Source organism: Delphinapterus leucas, chromosome 1 (genome assembly GCF_059928025.1).
Source record: "Delphinapterus leucas isolate spDelLeu-1000000601 "Yukka" chromosome 1, BTC_Dleu_Yukka2, whole genome shotgun sequence".
Lineage (NCBI taxonomy): Eukaryota > Metazoa > Chordata > Mammalia > Artiodactyla > Monodontidae > Delphinapterus > Delphinapterus leucas.
Genome location: NC_143129.1, coordinates 91,422,156 through 91,439,809, shown reverse-complemented (window position 1 = coordinate 91,439,809; position 17,654 = coordinate 91,422,156). Strand labels below are relative to the sequence as shown.

Here is a 17,654-nt window from a genome sequence, read left to right as displayed (position 1 = left end):
GTGCTCTTGAGAAGCAGTGATTATTTCATCAAAAGAAAAAGTGTTGATTTGAAGATATTGTCACATTGTATAAGAAATTAGAAAATCACATTTATCATGTAGCTACATTTTTCATATTAAAACTCTAAGGATAGTTCTAAACATTCTTATGCTATTCCAACTCTGAAAATTGCTTGGAAAAACTTTTAGATAATTAAAATTCGTTTTTCTGGGACAAGATTGCATTAGCCCTACCCTTACAACCAAATTCCTCCAAACACTCATTTGCAGGTGTCAGTAGTACACACCATTTTAAACAATACTGCCACAGAAATCATCAGTCACATAAACATGTACTGCTCCCGTAGCCAGACTCCACATCCAATAAAAACACGTGCGTTTGTTCTTCTTTCCCCTCTACCCCCAAATAAAAAATAAACAAACAAATCCCCTAACTAGGGAGCTACCAGAGAGAAGGTGGAGGTGAGGCTGAAGGTAGGAGCTGCTAGAGCACAGTAATCACATTTCCTCTCCTCCAGCCCCCCTCCCCTCTCCATTTTAAATTGAGGTAATAAAGGTAAAATTACACGTGTAGATCTTAAGCGATCAATTTAATGAGTTTTGACAATCTTATATTCCTCTCTAACCACCAGCTGAAAAAAAAGATATAGAACATTCTGTCACCCCAGGAGGTTTCTTCATGCCCTTTCCAGTCTGTTCCCCCTCTTTCCAAGGAAACACACATCCGATTTCTGTCCCCATAGCCTTGTTTAGCATTGTCCTGGACTTCATATATGGAATCATACAGTAATGTACTATTTTATACCTGGACACTTTCACTCAGCATATTTCTAAGATTATCCATGTTGCCGCTAATTTCAGTAGCATGTTCCTTTTAGTTTCTGAGTAGTATTTCATTATATGAATATAACCACATTTTTTTAAGACTTTATTTTTTAGAACAGTTTTAGGTTTACAATAAAGTTGAGAGGAAGGTGAAAAGATTTTCCATATACCTGCTGCCCCCATACATGCACAGCCTTCCCCATTATCAACATCACTCACCAAAATGGTACAATTTCCTACCAAGGATGACCCGACATTGATACATCATAATCCCCAAAGTTCATAGTTTACCTAAGGGTTTATTCCTGGTGTTGTACATTCTATGGTTTTGGACAAATGTATAATGACATGTATCTATCTTTATATAATATCATACACAATATTTTCACTGCCCTAAAAGTTCGTTGTCCTCTGTCTATTCATCTTCTCCACCCCCCAACTCCCCCTTCAAATCCCTGGCAACCATTGATCTTTTCACTGTCTCTATAGTTTTACCTTTTCCAATGATTCATATAGTTGGAATCACATAGTATGTAGCCTTTTCAGATTGGCTTCTTTCACTTAGGAATATGCATTTAAAATTCCTCCTTGTCTTTGCATGGCTTGATAGTTCATTTCTTTTTAGTGCTAAATAATATTTCATTTTCTGGGTTATGTTAATGTATCCATTCATCTACTGTAGGACATCTTGGTTGCTTCCAAGTTTTAGCAATTATGAATAAAGCTGCTCTGAACCTCCTTCTGCAGGTTTTTAGGTGGATATAAGTTTTCAATTCTATTGGGTAAATACCAAAGAACACGATTGCTTGATTGTTTGGTACAAGTAAATTTTGTCTTGTAAAGAACCACCAAACTGTCTTCCAAAGTGGCTGTACCATTTTGCATTCCCACCAGCAATGAATAAAGGTTCCGAGACTTCCTGGTGGCCCAGTGGTTAAGAATCCGCCTGCCAATGCAGGGGATACAGGTTTGAGCCCTGGTCTGGGAAGATCCCACATGCCACGGAGCAACTAAGCCGTGTGCCACAACTACTGAGCCTGCGTTCAAGAGCCCGTGAGCCACGACTACTGAGCCCGCATGCCACAGCTACTGAAACCCACGTGCCTAGAGCCCGTGCCCTGCAACAAGAGAAGCCACCACAATGGGAAGCAGGTGCACCACAACATAGAGTAACCCCCGCTCACTGCAACTAGAGAAAGCCCGCACACAGCAACGAAGGCCCAATGCAGCCAAAAATAAATAAATAAATAAATAAATTATTTTTTAAAGTTCCTGTTGCTTCACCTCCTCACCAGTGTTTGGGGTTGTCAGTGTTCTGGATTTTGGCCAGTCTAATAGGTGTGCAGTAGTGTCTTATTGTTTTAATTTGCATTTCCCTGATGATATATGATGTGGAGCATCTTTTCATATGATTATTTGCCATTTGTATATCTTCTTTGGTGTTAAGGTTTTTGGCCCATTTTAAAATCTGGTTTTCTTATTGTTCAGTTTTCAGAGTTCTTTGTGTATTTTGATTAATAGTCCTTTGTCAGATGTGTCTTTTGCAAATATTTTCTCCCAGTCTGTGGCTTCTCTTCTAATTCTCTTGGTAACTGTGTTTCTCAGAGCCAAGTTTTTTAATTTTAATGAAGTAAATCTTATCAGTTATTTCCTTCATGGATTACGCCAGAATTTTTTAAACCCATTATTCTGTTTATATACTTATAGTTTATTTCCAATTTGGGAGCTTTATAACAAACACTGCTGTGACTATTTGTATAGACACATGCTTTTCTCTCTCTTTGGTAGATACCTAAAAGTAGAATTATTAGGTCATAGGGTAAAGGTATGTTTAAGTTCATTAGAGGGGACTTCCCTGGCAGTCCAGTGATTAGGACTCCGTGCTTCCACCGCAGGGGGCGTGGGTTCCATCCCTGGTCAGGGAACTAGAACGCCACTTGCTGTGCAGCATGGCCAAAAAAAAAAGTTCATTAGAAACTACTAAGTCCTCCAAACTGTTTGTACTATTTTACCAGCAATGTATTACAGGTCAAGTTGCTCCATATTCTTGTTAACATTTAACATTGTTCGAGTTTTTTTTACTGTGGCCATTCTGATGCATAGGAAATGGTACCTTATTGTGGTTTTAATTTGCATTTTCTTGATGACTGGTGATGTTTAGTACCTTTTCATGTGCTTATTTGACATCATATGCATTCTTTTTTTTTTTTTTTTTTTGCAGTACGCGGGCCTCTCACTGCTGTGGCCTCTCCCGTTGTGGAGCACAGGCCCCGGACACGCAGGCCCAGCGGCCATGGCTCACGGGCCCAGCCGCTCCGCGGCATGTGGGATCCTCCCGGACCGGGGCACGAACCTGCGTCCCCCGCATTGGCAGGCGGACTCTCAACCACTGCACCACCAGGGAAGCCCTGTATTCTTTTTTAAAGTTGAAATATAGCTGAGGTACAATAGTATTTTAGTTTCAGGTATATAATACTGTGATTCAATATTTTTATAGATTATACTCCATTTAAGGTTATTATAAAATATTGGCTATATTCCCTGTGCTGTACAATATATCCTTGTAGATTATTCACTTTATACATAGTAGTTTGTACCTCTTAATCCCTTACCCCTATAACTCCCCACCCCCTTCACTCTCCCCAGTGGCAACAACTAGTTTGATCTCTATACCTGTGAGTCTGTTTCTCTTTTGTTATATTCATTCACTTGTTTTAATTTTTAGATTTCACATATAAGTGACAACATACAGTATTTGTCTTTGTCTGTCTGTCTGACTTATTTCACATAGTGTAATACCCTCTGTATCCATCCATGTTGTTGCAAGTGGCAAGATTTCTTTTTTTTTTTCTGGCTGAGTAATATTCGTGTGTGTGTGTGTGTGTGTGTGTTTTCTTGTTAATTCATCTGTTGATGGACATTTTGGTTGCTTCCATATCTTGGCTATTGTAGATAGTGCTGCAGTGAATATCTGTGCACATGTGTCTTTCAAAGGAAATTGCAAACATTAATAAACTTCCCTCTCAATAGTTCAGCATACATAGCACTAACTAGTGTTCAGTATTTGTTGACAGTATTTTTTCCTTTCAGGAAAATTTGAATGACTATATTTTATGGTTGTAATTTGTAATATTAACTTATTAAGGTTATTGACTTTACCAGAGCAAATTTTTGATCATTATAAATAGAAAATTTTGAAACTGGAATATTACATAATAATTTATTTCTCCATTTTATTTTGCTTGCACAGTACTGAAATGATTGATGATTGATCAAAATAAGTAGTCACAAATGGTAGCAGATTTTTAAAATAGCTCATGGAATTTTAGGAAATTAGGTCTAAATTTTATAAGGTAGGTCACACTTCAATGACATTAATTCTAAAGCTGGAAGGAAGTATATTAGACATTTTTCTTTTAAAATTGTAATCAGAATAGTATCTAATAAGAGTTCAGGTATTTTTTTCATATGTGTAATAGTTGGGCATAACTTACCCCAGCTAACAATAAATGCTAGAAGTGTCTATAAGTGTTCACTGGTTATCATACAACTTATCATTGCAATGTTAAGAAAATTTGTTCCAGAAAGATGAACCTTATACATTTATTGAGTGTGCTATGTTATCTACTCATGTGTATGATTTTACAACCTGGATTTTTAAAAAGGAGCTACAATCTACCTAGTCAACCACACATTAAGAAAAAGTTCATATTAAGTGCACAGCAATGGGAGATGAATCTCTATTCAAAGAGCTAAGTTTCTGCCAAGGGAGGAATTAGGAAAATGCACTCGTACCCCCGCCCTAGAATGCCACACTTAGGAATCAAAGGAGGTCTCTGGCAGCCAGGCCCAGCAGGCTTGACAGGTTAGTCTTTCTAATCCCTCCCTGGGAACACGCTGCTCAATACTGTCTGCAGTGGTGGCAGGAAGCTAATTCTGCTTCTCTGTGAATAATGGAGGGTACCACCACCCTGAGGATTGTCAGAAGCCAGGGGAGCCAGTGCTTGGGTAGACTTTTTTTGCTTCAGGGCACTAGGCTGGTTGGAACCCCTTGGAGAATCCAGCTGGAAAAAGTCACAAAACCCATGCAAGGCATCCTAAATAACCACGCTTAAATTAAGGTAGAGGATTGCCTCTTGAAGAGGCTCAGGACCTTCAGTCCAGGAGTGATTGGCACTTTATTCACTTCTACATGGAGGAAAAAAAAGTTTCTGGAGTATTCAAAAACTGCCCCGGTGAGCTGATTTCATTGGCATGGACCCAGTCTGTTCTGAGAAGTTGTGCTGCAGTTGTGGTATGGCAAGAAGAATACTATTTTTGGAGTAAGGAAACACTTAGCTTGGAACGTATGGATCACAAGACCTTGAACACGTCAACTAACCTCAGTTTTCCTCATCAGTAAATGGATTGTTGTGGTAAGAACTTCATAAAATAATCCACGTGGAAGCACCTGACACTAATGCTCAGAATACATTACTTAATCTGAATACAGTCTCCTAAGTAAAACAGATATTCCTTAACATAACAACAGATGCTCTGAGTGAGGGAGGGAAGAAAGAAGGAGGAAGTTTTTAATTGAACTGTTATTAAGTAAGTTGGAGGTGCTCATGTAATTGTAGCTATTATTACTTCACCTTTTAGAATCGAAAGGAAAGTGATACATCACCTAAGATAATGCTGAGGTAAATACATGTAACTTTTGCTTTCTTATGTCTGGTGATAGATACTGTGCACTTCTGAGGAGTTCAGGTCACAAGTTGGCCTTAAGCATATGTAATGGACAGCTTTTATTCTTGCCTGACTAGCATCCATTCCTCCTTTTATGTTATAGCACCTAGTTTTCCTCTATCGTGCTCAGTGCATTGTTCCTGGGGGGAGAAGAGTCCACACCAGCTCCAGAAGTAGACTTCTAAGCCAGGCCTTTCCAATCAGAGCATTACATTTATGGCAGATCCCATTGATTGGCTAACCTAATCCCCATTCTCAACCCCCTTCTTCCCAGCCTAACTCAACTGGAGAGTCTGGAAGAGCAAAATACTTGGCTCTCCTGCCTTGCTTGAGGGTAAGGGTAGCCTTGTGACCCAGTTATGATCAGTGAGTCATGAGCAGAAGTCTGCTGGGTGATTTGGGGAAAACTTTCGCTTTCTTCAATGAGGGACGTTTGCTGCCCGTAGCATCCTTTTTCCTGCCTAGAACCTGGATGTGAATTTTTGGAGCTGCAGCTGCCATCTTGCAATAATGAAGAAAAAGCCAAAGAACTAAAAAGCCAAAGAACTTGCAGACCACGGGCTCTAAGCAAGCGGGCTCAGTAGTTGTGGCACACGGGCTTAGTTGCTCCGCAGCATGTGGGATCTTCCCGGACCAGGGCTTGAACCCGTGTCCCCTGCATTGGCAGACGGATTCTTAACCACTGTGCCACCAGGGAAGTCCCACATCTTTTAATATAAGGAACATGAACTTCATTTTGTTTTATCAAGTACTCTGTTGTCTGCAACTGAAGGCATCTCTAACTGATAAAATATCTCCTTGGCTGTACTGATTGATTCAAGGTTGGCCATGTGCTCAAGTTAGACCAATCAGAACCAATGAGACTCAGTTTTAGGACTTTCAATGGACTATTAGAATAAGAAGTTCTCTATCTGTAGACCTGAAAGTAAAAAGTTATAAGCCTAGAACTGCTGGCAGCCAACTTGCTCCAACTTGGGATCAGCCAGTATGAGAATGAAGCCAGTACAGAGAAGACACAGATGAGATAGGGAGAGAGAGTGAGTTATGATGATATCCTTTGAGTCCCTGATCCAGATTTGCCTAAAGGGAGGGTGCCTTTGGACTTTTTAAATACAGGAACCAATAAATCCCTTTTTGGCTCAAGCTTGTCTGAGATATGAGGATTCTGTCACGTATCAAAACCTGACTAATACTTGGCAACATATTACCGGTGCTGCTCCTAGTCCATATGTTCTCCTGCCTGCACTGCCTCAAGTACCTAAGAGCAGGGCTTAATATTTATCCGTTTTTAGTGAGTCCCTTCCTCCCTCAGCTTCTCTGTTGATACTTTTGTGGGTCCACCCACAAGGAGAGGCCTCTGCTCTGGGTGAGAGGAGATGAAAGATCCCACACATTTTAGGAGAGACTTTCCAGCACAGGGAAGCACAGCACACGTGTTTCCTCTCTGACTGAAATTCATGAAGAGGCTCTTCAGTGAGGTAGGAAAGGGGAGACTAGAGGGAGTTGCTGGGTGGAAGGATAATTTGGTTTATTACAATTAAATTGTTTCAACTTTTTTTTCCCTTACTATCAAAGTCATACAGTAAATATAAAAAGAAGGAATTCCCTGGTGGTCCAGTGGTTAAGACTCTACACTTCCATTGCAGGGGGCCCGGGTTGCCATGTGACGTGGCCAAAAAAAGCAGAGATCACTGTGTTTCTCAAGCGATTTTTCTTTTCTTCTCATAGTCTTCCGTATTATGTCTGCTGGAAAGCATTGTCTTTGATAATCAAAATAAAATGATGGTTGAATCCATCTGATAGCAACAAACCAGTTTTCAAGGCCAAGGGATAGCAATAGTCTGGTCCATTGTCAGGGGAGTCCTAACCACTGGACCACCAGGGAACTCCCAATAAGTACTGTGTTTGAATTTACTCTCTTCAGGCTTTCATTCCCATATTCCACCAAAACTGCCTTTGCTGATAAGTTCACATTGCCAAATTTGATGGTTAATTCTTGGCCTTTTTACTTCACCTGTCGGCAGCATTTTACACAGTTCCTTGGAGTCCAGGTAGTGAGGCAGCCAGGAGTGTAGACTCTTGAGCCAGCAAAAGTTCAAAATCAGAGTTTCACCACCACGAGCTGTGTAACCTTGAGAGAGACCTTTAAACTCTGTGCCTCAAGTTTGTCACCTATAACATGGGAATGATAATAATATCATCTAATTCATAGTGTTGCGAAGATTAAGTTGTACTAAGAATAGTAGTAGTAGTAGTTGGTGGTAGTAGTAATATGCTTTCTTGAGTTGGCTTCCAGGATCCCACACTCATTTTTTTTCTTATTTCACTAGCTACTCCTAATCTCTTTTGCTGCTTCCTTCTTAGTCCCCTGATCCCTAAAGCTGCCCCAGATCCCTGTCACTGTACCTCTTTAACTACATCACTCTCTTAGTGAGCTCATCCAGTCTTACGATTTTAAATACTATCAGCAGTGGACACTATTATGTACAATCCACATACCCCTTCAAGGAAGGATTTGTGCCCCAGCTGCTAAGGCTACCATCAGTGGACAGCCTTCATCTGTCAGCTCTTTCAGGGATAACCTCAGCTGCACAGAGCCTCCCTGCCTGAGGCCATGTCTTTCTGGAGGTGGTTGACATTCGATAACTGGTTGAGGCAAGAGTATAAAGGCTTACTAGTTCAGCCTCACATAGGACAACTCTGCCAGGCCATTTCAGCTCCAGAGCTTCTCAGGGAATCAAGTTGGGTTGTCAGGCCTGCATCATAGCTCAACTCCCTCTGCCCAATCCTGCTTCTTCCACCTGCCTTCCGGAGATGTTGATTCCAAGGACATTCTCTGGGAAACATCCTAAACACTGAAGTCTGCCTCAGAATCTGCTTCCCAAAAAACCCAAATTGTGATGCTATTTATGTGTTGATGACTCTCAAATTTTATATCAACAGTGTAATCTTCTCTGAACTCCAAATTGTATAGTCAACTGCCCGCTTGGAAATTTAACAGACATCACAAATTTAATGTACCTAAAACTGGGCTCTTGTTTTTTCTTTTTTCTTTTTGTTGAAGTGTAGTTGATTCACAATGTTTCAGGTGTACAGCAAAGTGATTCTGTTTTACTCATATATATAAATACATGTATTTATATATATATAAAAATATACATGTTCTTTTTCAGATTTTTTTCCATTATAGATTATTACAAGATATTGAATATAGTTCCCTGTGTTATACAGAAGGTCCTTAGTATTTTATAGATAGTAGTGTGTATGCGTTAATCCCAAATTCCTAATTTATCCCTCCCCCCTCTTCCCCTTTGATAACCACAAGTTTGTTTACTATGTCTGTGAGTCTATTTCTGTTTTGTAAATAAGTTCATTTGTATCATTGTTTTTAGGTTCCACAGATAAGTGATATCATATTTGTCCTTCTCTGTCTGACTTACTTCACTTAGTGTGATAATCTCTAGGTCCACCCATGTTGCTGCAAATGGAAATAATATTCCATTGTTTATATATATATATATATATATATATATATATATATAATCACATCTTCTTTACCCATTTTTCTGTTGATGGACATTTAGGTTGTTTCCATGTCTTGGCTGTTGTAAATAGTGCTGCTGTGAATACTGGGGTGCATGTATCTTTTCGAATTAGAGTTTTCATCTTTTCTGGATATATGCCCAGGAGTGGGATTGCTGGATCATATAGCAACTCTATTTTCAGTTTTTTAAGGAACCTCCATACCATTCTCTATAGTGGCTGGACCAGTTTACATTCCCACCAACAATGTAGGAAAGTTCCCTTTTCTCCACACCCTCTCCAGTATTTATTATTTGTAGACTTTTAAAAAATTTAGTTAATTAATTAATTTAGTTTTGGCTGTGTTGGGTCTTTGTTGCTGCGCGTTGGCTTTCTCTAGTTGCGGTGAGCGGGGACTACTCTTCGTTGCGGTGCACAGGCTTCTCATTGCAGTGGCTTATTTTATTGCAGAGCACAGGCTCTAGGTGTGCGGGCTTCCGTAGTTCTGGCACGCAGGCTCAGTAGTTGTGGCTCACAGGCTCTAGAGAGCAGGCTCAATAGTTGTGGCACTTGGGTTTAGTTGCTCCACGGCATGTGGGATCTTCCTGGACCAGGGCTTGAACCCATGTCCCCTGCATTGGCAGGTGGATTCTTAACCACTGAGCCACCAGGGAAGTCCCTGTAGACTTTCTGATGGTGGCCATTCTGACTGGTGTCAGGTTTTGATTTGCATTTCTCTAATAATTAGCAACGTTGAACATCTTTTCATGTGCCTGTTGGCCCTCTGTGTGTCTTCTTCGGAGAAATGTCTGTTTAGGTCTTCTGCCCATTTTTTTTGATTGAATTGTAAAACTGTGCTCTTAACCTTTCCATTTCCAAAATCTTTCTTCTTCTCCTCTCAGTAAACGACAATTCTTTCAGTTGTTCAGGTCAAAAACCTGGAGCAATACTTGATTCTTCTCTTTACTTCATACCTTAATTCCCACTATCAGCAAATCCTATCTATCCTAGTATCAAAATATATCAAAAACCACTTATCCAGACTTCCCTGGTGGCACAGAGGTTAAGAATCTGCCTGCCAATGCAGGGGACATGGGTTCGAGCCCTGGTCCACGGAGCAACTAAGCCTGTGCACCACAACTATTGAACCTGTGCTCTAGAGCCCACGAGCCACAACTACTGAGCCCACTTGCCTAGAGCCCATGGTCCACAACAAGAGAAGCCACTGCAATGAGAAGCCCACGCACTGCAACAAAGAGTAGCCCCTGCTCACCACAGCTAGAGAAAGCCCGTGTGCAGCAACAGAGACCCAACACAGCCAAAAATAAATAAATAAATAAATAATTTAAAAAAAAAAACCCACTTATCATTTCCACTACTAACAGCCTGACCTACACCACCATTATCTCTTCTTTGGATTATTTTAATGCCTTTCTAATTGAACTCCCTGCTTTTCTCTTCCTCTTTTACATTCTATTTAATTTATTTTTTATTGTTTGTATGTCAAAATACAGATTATTTTTTCTTGAAGAATAATTGATTTACAATATTGTATTAGTTTCAGGTGTACAGCATAGTAATTCAGTATTTTTGCAGATTATATTCCATTTTAGGTTATTGTAAGATAATGGGTATAATTCCCTGTGCTATATAGTAAATTCTTGTTGCTTATCTATTTTATATATAGTAGCTTGTATCTGTTAATCCCATACCCCTAATTTGCCCCTCCCCACTTCCCTCTCCCCTTTGATAACCACAAGTTTGTTTTCTATGTCTGTGAGTCTGTTTCTGTTTCGTGTATACTTTAATTTGTATTATTTTTTAGATTCCATATATAAGTGATATCATATAGCATTTGTTTTTCTGTATGACTTATTTCACTAAGCATAATACTCTTTAAGTCCATACACATTGCTGCAAATGGCAGTATTTCATTCTTTTTATGGCTGAGTAATATTCCATTGTATATATATATATATACCACATCTTCTTAATTCAACTGTTTATTGATGGGCACTTGGGTTGCTTCCATGTCTTGGCTATTGTAAATAGTGTAAACATTGGAGTGTGTGTATCTTTTCAAATTAGTATTTTCATTCTTTCTGGATATATACCCAGGAGTGGAATTGCTGGATCATATGGTAGTTCTATCTTTAGCTTTTTGAGGAACCTCCATACTGTTTTCCATAGTGGCTGCACCAATTTACATTCCCACCAACAGTGTACAAGGGTTCCCTTTCCTCCAAATCTTCTCCAGCATTTGTTATTTGTAGACTTTTTGGTGACAGTCATTCTGACAAGTATTAGGCGATACCCCATTGTGGTTTTGATTTGCATTTCTCTAATAATTAGCAATATTGAGCATATTTTCATGTGTCTGTTAGCCATCTGTATGTCTTCTTTGGAAAAATGTCTATTCAATTCTTCTGCCCAATTTTTTTAAAATAAATTTATTTATTTTATTTTTGACTGCGTTGTGTGTTCGTTGCTGCATGCGGGCTTTCTCTAGTTGCGGCAAGCAGGGGCAACTCTTCATTGAGGTGTGTGGGCTTCTCTTTGCAGTGGCTTCTCTTGTTGTGGAGCACGGGGTCTAGCCACGTGGGCTTCAGTAGTTGTGGCGTGTGGGCTAAGTAGTTGTGGTTCACGGGCTCTAGAGCACAGGCTCAGTAGTTGTGGCGCACGGGCTTATTTGCTCCATGGCATGTGGGATCTTCCCAAACCAGGGCTCAAACCCGTGTCCCCTGCGTTGGCAGGCAGATTCTTAACCGCTGTGCCAAAAGGGAAGCCTTTCTGCCCATTTTTTGATTGTATTGTTTATCTCTTTGGTATTGAGTTGTATGAGCTGTTTGTATAGTTTGGATATTAACGTCTTGTTGGTCGCATCATTTGCAAATATTTTCTCCCACTCAGTAGGTTGTCTTTTCATTTTGTTGATGGTTTCCTTTGCTGTGCAAAAGCTTTTAAGTTTAATTAGGTCCCATTTCTTTACTTTTGCTTTTATTTCTTTTGCCTTGGGAGACTAATCCAAGAAAATATTGCTATGATTTATGTCAAAGAGTGTTATGCCTATGTTCTCTTCTAGGAGTTTTATGGCCTCATGTCTTACATTTAAGTCTTTAAAGCATTTTGAGTTTATTTTTTCATGTGGTGTGAGGGAAGGTTCTAATTTCATTGTTTTACATGTGGCTATCCAGTTTTTCCAGCACACTGTTGAGGAGACTGTCTTTTCTCCATTTTATGTTCTTGCCTCCTTTGTCATAGATTAATTGACAATAGGTACGTGGGCTTATTTCTGGGCTCTCTGTTCTGTTCCACTGATGTGTGTGTCTGTTTCTGTGCCAATACCATGCTGTTTTCCTGCATTCTATTTTAGATCAAGTAGTAGTAAATGTAAATCATATCATGTCACTCCTCTGCTCAACACCCTGCAATGTGAGAAGATAAATAAAATTGGTAAATCTCTCTCCAGACTGATCAGATAAAAAGAGATGTCATAAATTACCAATATCAGTAATGAGAGAGGACATCATTACAGATCCTATACATATAAAAAGGATAATAAGAGAATATTATGAATAATTTTATGCCAATGCATTTGACAACTTAGATAAAATAGATATATCTCTTGAATGACAAAAGTATCAAAGCTTGTGTGACTGGAAATGATGATCAAATGTTGAATATATGTGATAACAGCAAAAATCTAGTCAGAAGAAAAGCATGATTTCAGAGGAAAATCCTTCAGCTCATGATGTTTGTTGTAGTATTTGTTTTGCTCCTGTCACTATTGTTACTTATCCTTTATTACATTAAGGAAGTTCTCACCTATTCCTGCTTTGCTAATTTTTTATTATAAAAACTGCCAACTTCTATTAATTTATGTTCCTGCATCTATAAGATAGTCCTATGATTTTTTGCTATTATTTGTTAAGTGGTAAATTATCTTGACCACTGTCTAATATAAAAGCAATTTTACATTCTTTTAAAAAAATAAAGTATCAAAGCTCACTAAAAAATAAATAGGTAGTAGGGCTTCCCTCGTGGCGCAGTGGTTGAGAGTCCGCCTGCCAATGCAGGGGACACAGGTTCATGCCCCGGTCTGGGAGGATCCCGCATGCTGCGGAGCGGCTGGGCCCGTGAGCCATGGCCACTGAGCCTGCGCGTCCGGAGCCTGTGCTCTGCAACGGGAGAGGCCACAACAGTGAGAGGCCCGTGTACCGCAAAATAAATAAATAAATAAATAAATAAGTAGACCTTCAAGATGGCAGAGGAGTAAGATGTGGAGATCACCTTCCTCCCCACAAATACATCAGGAATACTTCTACAAGTGGAACTCCTACAGAACACCTACTGAATGCTGGCAGAAGACCTCAGACTTCCTCAAAGGCAAGAAAATCCCCACATACCTGGGTAGGGCAAAAGAGAAAAGAAAAAACAGAGACAAAAGAATAGGGATGGGACCTGCACCTCTGGGAGGGAGCTGTGAAGGAGGAAAAGTTTCCACACACTAGGAAGCCCCTTCACTGGTACGCAGCAACAGGGGTGCAGAAGGCAAAGTGGAGAGATTCCTGCACAGAGGATTGGTGCTGACCAGCACTCACCAGCCTGAGAGGCTTGTCTGCTCACCCGCCGGGGGCAGCTGGTGGCTGCAAGCTGAGGCTAGGATTTGGAGGTCAGACGCCAGCGAGAGGATTGGAGTTGGCTGCGTGAACACAGCCTGAGGGGACTAGTGCACCACAGCTAGGCGGGAGAGACTCCAGGAAAAAGTCTGGACCTGCCGAAGAGGCAAGAGACAATTATTTCGGGGTGCGTGAGGAGAGAGGATTCAGAGCACCGCCTAAACGAGCTCCAGAGATGGGCCTGAGCTGCGGCTATCAGCTTGGATCCCAGAGACGGGCATGAAATGCTAAGGCTGCTGCCGCTGCCACCAAGAATCCTGTGCTCAAGCACAGGTCACTATCCACACGCCGCCCCCTGCAGGAGCCTGTATAGCCCGCCACTGCCAGGGTCCCGTGATCCAGGGATAACTTCTCCAGGAGAACAAACAGCGAGCCTCAGACTGTTGCAATGTCATGCCGGCCTCTGCTGCTACAGGCTCCCACCGCATTCCAGTTATGACTACCGTACCCCTCCCTCCCCACCGGCATGAGTGAGCCAAGCCCCTTAAACAGCCGCTGCTTTAAACCCCTCCTGTCTGGACAGGGAACAGATGCCTGCGGGCGACCTACACGCAGAGGTGGGGCCAAAATCAAAGCTGAACCCCAGGAGCTGTGTGAACAAAGAAGAGAAAGGGAAATTTCTCGGTGCAGCCTTAGGAGCAGCAGATTAAATCCCCACAATCAACTTGATGTACCGGGCATTTGTGGAATACCTCAGTAGACAACGAATTGTCCCAAAATTGAGGCGGTGGACTTTAGGAGCAACTATAAACTTGGGGTTTGCTGTCTGCGATTGATTTCTTCCTGATATTTATGATAATCTTAGTTTAGTTTTTACCACTTGTTATCATTGGTGGATTTGTTTTTTGGTTTCGTTGCTCTCTTCTTTTTTTTTAATTATTATTTTTTTATGTTAATAATTTTATTTTTAATTTTCTTTCTTTTTATCTCCCTTTTCTTCTGAGCCGGGTGGCTGACAGAGTCTTGGTGCTCCTGCCTGGTGTCAGGCCTGAGCCTCTGAGGTGGGAGAGCCAAGTTCAGGACACTGGATCACCAGACACCTCCCAGCCCCACATAATATCAATCGGTGAGAGGTCTCCCAGAGATCTCCATCTCAACACTAAGACCCAGGTCCACCCAATGGCCAGAAAACTCCAGTGCTGGATGCCCCATGCCAAACAACTAGTAAGACAAGAACACAACCCCACCCATTAGCAGAGAGGCTGCCTAAAATCATACTGAGTTCACAGACACCCCAAAACACACAACCAGACACGGCCCTGCCCACCAGAAAGACAAGATCCAGCCTCATCCGCCAGAACACAGGCACCAGCCCCCTCCACCAAGAAGGCTACACAAGCCACTGAACCATCCTCACCCACTGAGGGCAGACACCAAAAACAATAGGAATTACGAACCTGCAGCCGGTGAAAAAGGAGACCCCAAACACAGTAAGTTAAGCAAACTGAGAAGATAGAAAAATATGCAGCAAGGTAATATTGAGGGAGCAAGGTAAAAACCCATGGGACTAAACAAATGAAGAGGAATTAAGCAGTCTACCTGAAAAAGAATTCAGAGTAATGATAGTAAAGATGATCCAAAATCTTGGACATAGAATGGAGAAAATACAAGAAACGTTTAACAAGAACCTAGAAGAACTAAAGAGCAAACAAACAATGATGAGCAACACAATAAATGAAATTAAAAATTCTCTAGAAGGAATCAATAGGAGAATAACTGAGGCAGAAGAACAGTAAGTGCCCTGGAAGATAAAATAGTGGAAATAATTACTGCAGAGCAGAACGAAGAAGAAAGAATGAAAAGAATTGAGGACAATCTCAGAGACCCCTGGGACAATATTAAACACACCAACATTCGAATTATAGGGGTCCCAGAAGAAGACGAGAAAAAGAAAGGGTCTGAGAAAATATTTGAAGAGATTATAGTTGAAAACTTCCCTAATATGGGAAAGGAAATAGGTGATCAACTCCAGGAAGTGCAGAGAGTCCCATACAGGATAAATCCAAGGAGAAACACGCCAACACACATATTAATCAAACTATCAAAAATTAAATACTAGAAAGAAATATTAAAAGCAGCAAGGGAAAAGCAACAAATAATGTACAAGGAAATCCCCATAAGGTTAACAGCTGATCTTTCAGCAGAAACTCTGCAAGCCAGAAGGGAGTGGCAGGACATATTTAAAGGGATGAAAAGGAAAAACCTACAACCAAGATTACTCTCCCCAGAAAGGATCTCATTCAGAGTCAATGGAGAAATTAAAACCTTTACAGACAAACAAAAGTTAAGAGAATTCAGCACCACCAAACCAGCTTTACAACAAATGCTAAAGGGACTTCTCTAGGCAGGAAACACAAGAGAAGGAAAAGACCTACAAAAGCAAACCCAAAACAATTAAGAAAATGATAATAAGAACATACATATCAATAATTACCATAAATGTAAATGGATTAAATGCTCCAACCAAAAGACATAGACTGGGCTTCCCTGGTGGCGCAGTGGTTGAGAGTCCGCCTGCCAATGAAGGGGACACGGGTTCGTGCCCCGGTCTGGGAAGATCCCACATGCCGCGGAGCTGCTAGGCCCGTATGGCCGCTGAGCCTGCGCGTCTGGAGCCTGTGCTCTGCAACGGGAGAGGCCACAGCAGTGAGAGGCCCGCGTACCACACACACACACAAAAAGACATAGACTGGCTGAATGGATACAAAAACAAGACCCATACATATGCCGTCTACAAGAGACCCACTTCAGACCTAGGGACACATACAGACTGAAAATGAGGGTATAGAAAAAGATATTCCATGCAAATGGAAATCAAAAGAAAGCTGGAATAGCAATTTTAATATCAGATAAATTCGACTTTAAAATAAAGACTATTACAAGAGACAACTAAGGACACTACATAATGAGCAAAGAATTAATCCAAGAAGAAAATATAACAATTGTAAATATTTATGCACCCAACATAGGAGCACCTCAATACATAAGGCAAATGCTAACAGCCATAAAAGGGGAAATTGACAGCAACACAATAATAGTAAGGGACTTTAACACCCCACTTTCACCAATGGACAGATCAACCAAAATGAAAATAAGTAAGAAAACACAAGCTTTAAATGACACATTAGACAAGACGGACTTAATCGATATTTATAGGACATTCCATCCAAAAACAACAGAATACATTTTCTTCTCAAGTGCTCATGGAATATTCTCCAGGATAGATCATATCTTGGGTCAAAAATCAAGCCTTGGAAAATTTAAGAAAATTGAAATCGTATCAAGTATCTTTTCCGACCACAATGCTATGAGACTAGATATCAATTACAGGAAAAAGACCTAAAAAATACAAACACATGGAGGCAAAACAGTATGCTACTAAACAACCAAGAGATCACTGAAGAAATCAAAAAGGAAATCAAAAAATACCTAGAAACAAATGACAATGAAAACACGACGACCCAAAACCTATGGGATGCAGCAAAAGCAGTTCTAAGAGGGAAGTTTACAGCAATTCAATCCTATCTCAAAAAACAAGAAACATCTCAAACAACCTAACCTTACACCTAAAGCAATTAGAGAAAGAAGAACAAAAAACATCGAAGGTTAGCAGAAGGAAAGAAATCATAAAGATCAGATCAGAAATAAATGAAAAAGAAATGAAGGAAACAATAGCAAAGATCAATAAAACTAAAAGCTGGTTCTTTAAGAAGATAAACAGAATTGATAAGCCATTAGCTAGACTCATCAAGAAAAAAAGGGAGAAGACTCAAATCAACAGAAGTAGAAATGAAAAAGGAGAAGTAACAACTGACACCGCAGAAATACAAAGGATCATGAGACATTACTGCAAGCAACTATATGCCAGTAAAATGGACAACCTGGAAGAAATGGACAAAT

General features: G+C 40.5%; 1 long non-coding RNA gene and 1 pseudogene across 2 annotated transcripts in view; one reads left to right on the top strand and one right to left on the bottom strand.

Annotated features, from left to right (window-relative positions):
* LOC149750676 (uncharacterized) overlaps positions 1–17,654 on the top strand; it is a 77,607-nt gene that overhangs the window by 13,954 nt on the left and 45,999 nt on the right. The window contains exon 3 of the long non-coding RNA XR_016394390.1: positions 3,047–7,031. This is a non-coding gene — a long non-coding RNA (uncharacterized LOC149750676). The remainder of the gene's footprint in view (positions 1–3,046; positions 7,032–17,654) is intronic.
* LOC149750677 (F-box only protein 27 pseudogene) overlaps positions 1–17,654 on the bottom strand; it is a 44,174-nt pseudogene that overhangs the window by 13,404 nt on the left and 13,116 nt on the right. The gene's annotated exons all lie outside the window — the stretch shown is intronic.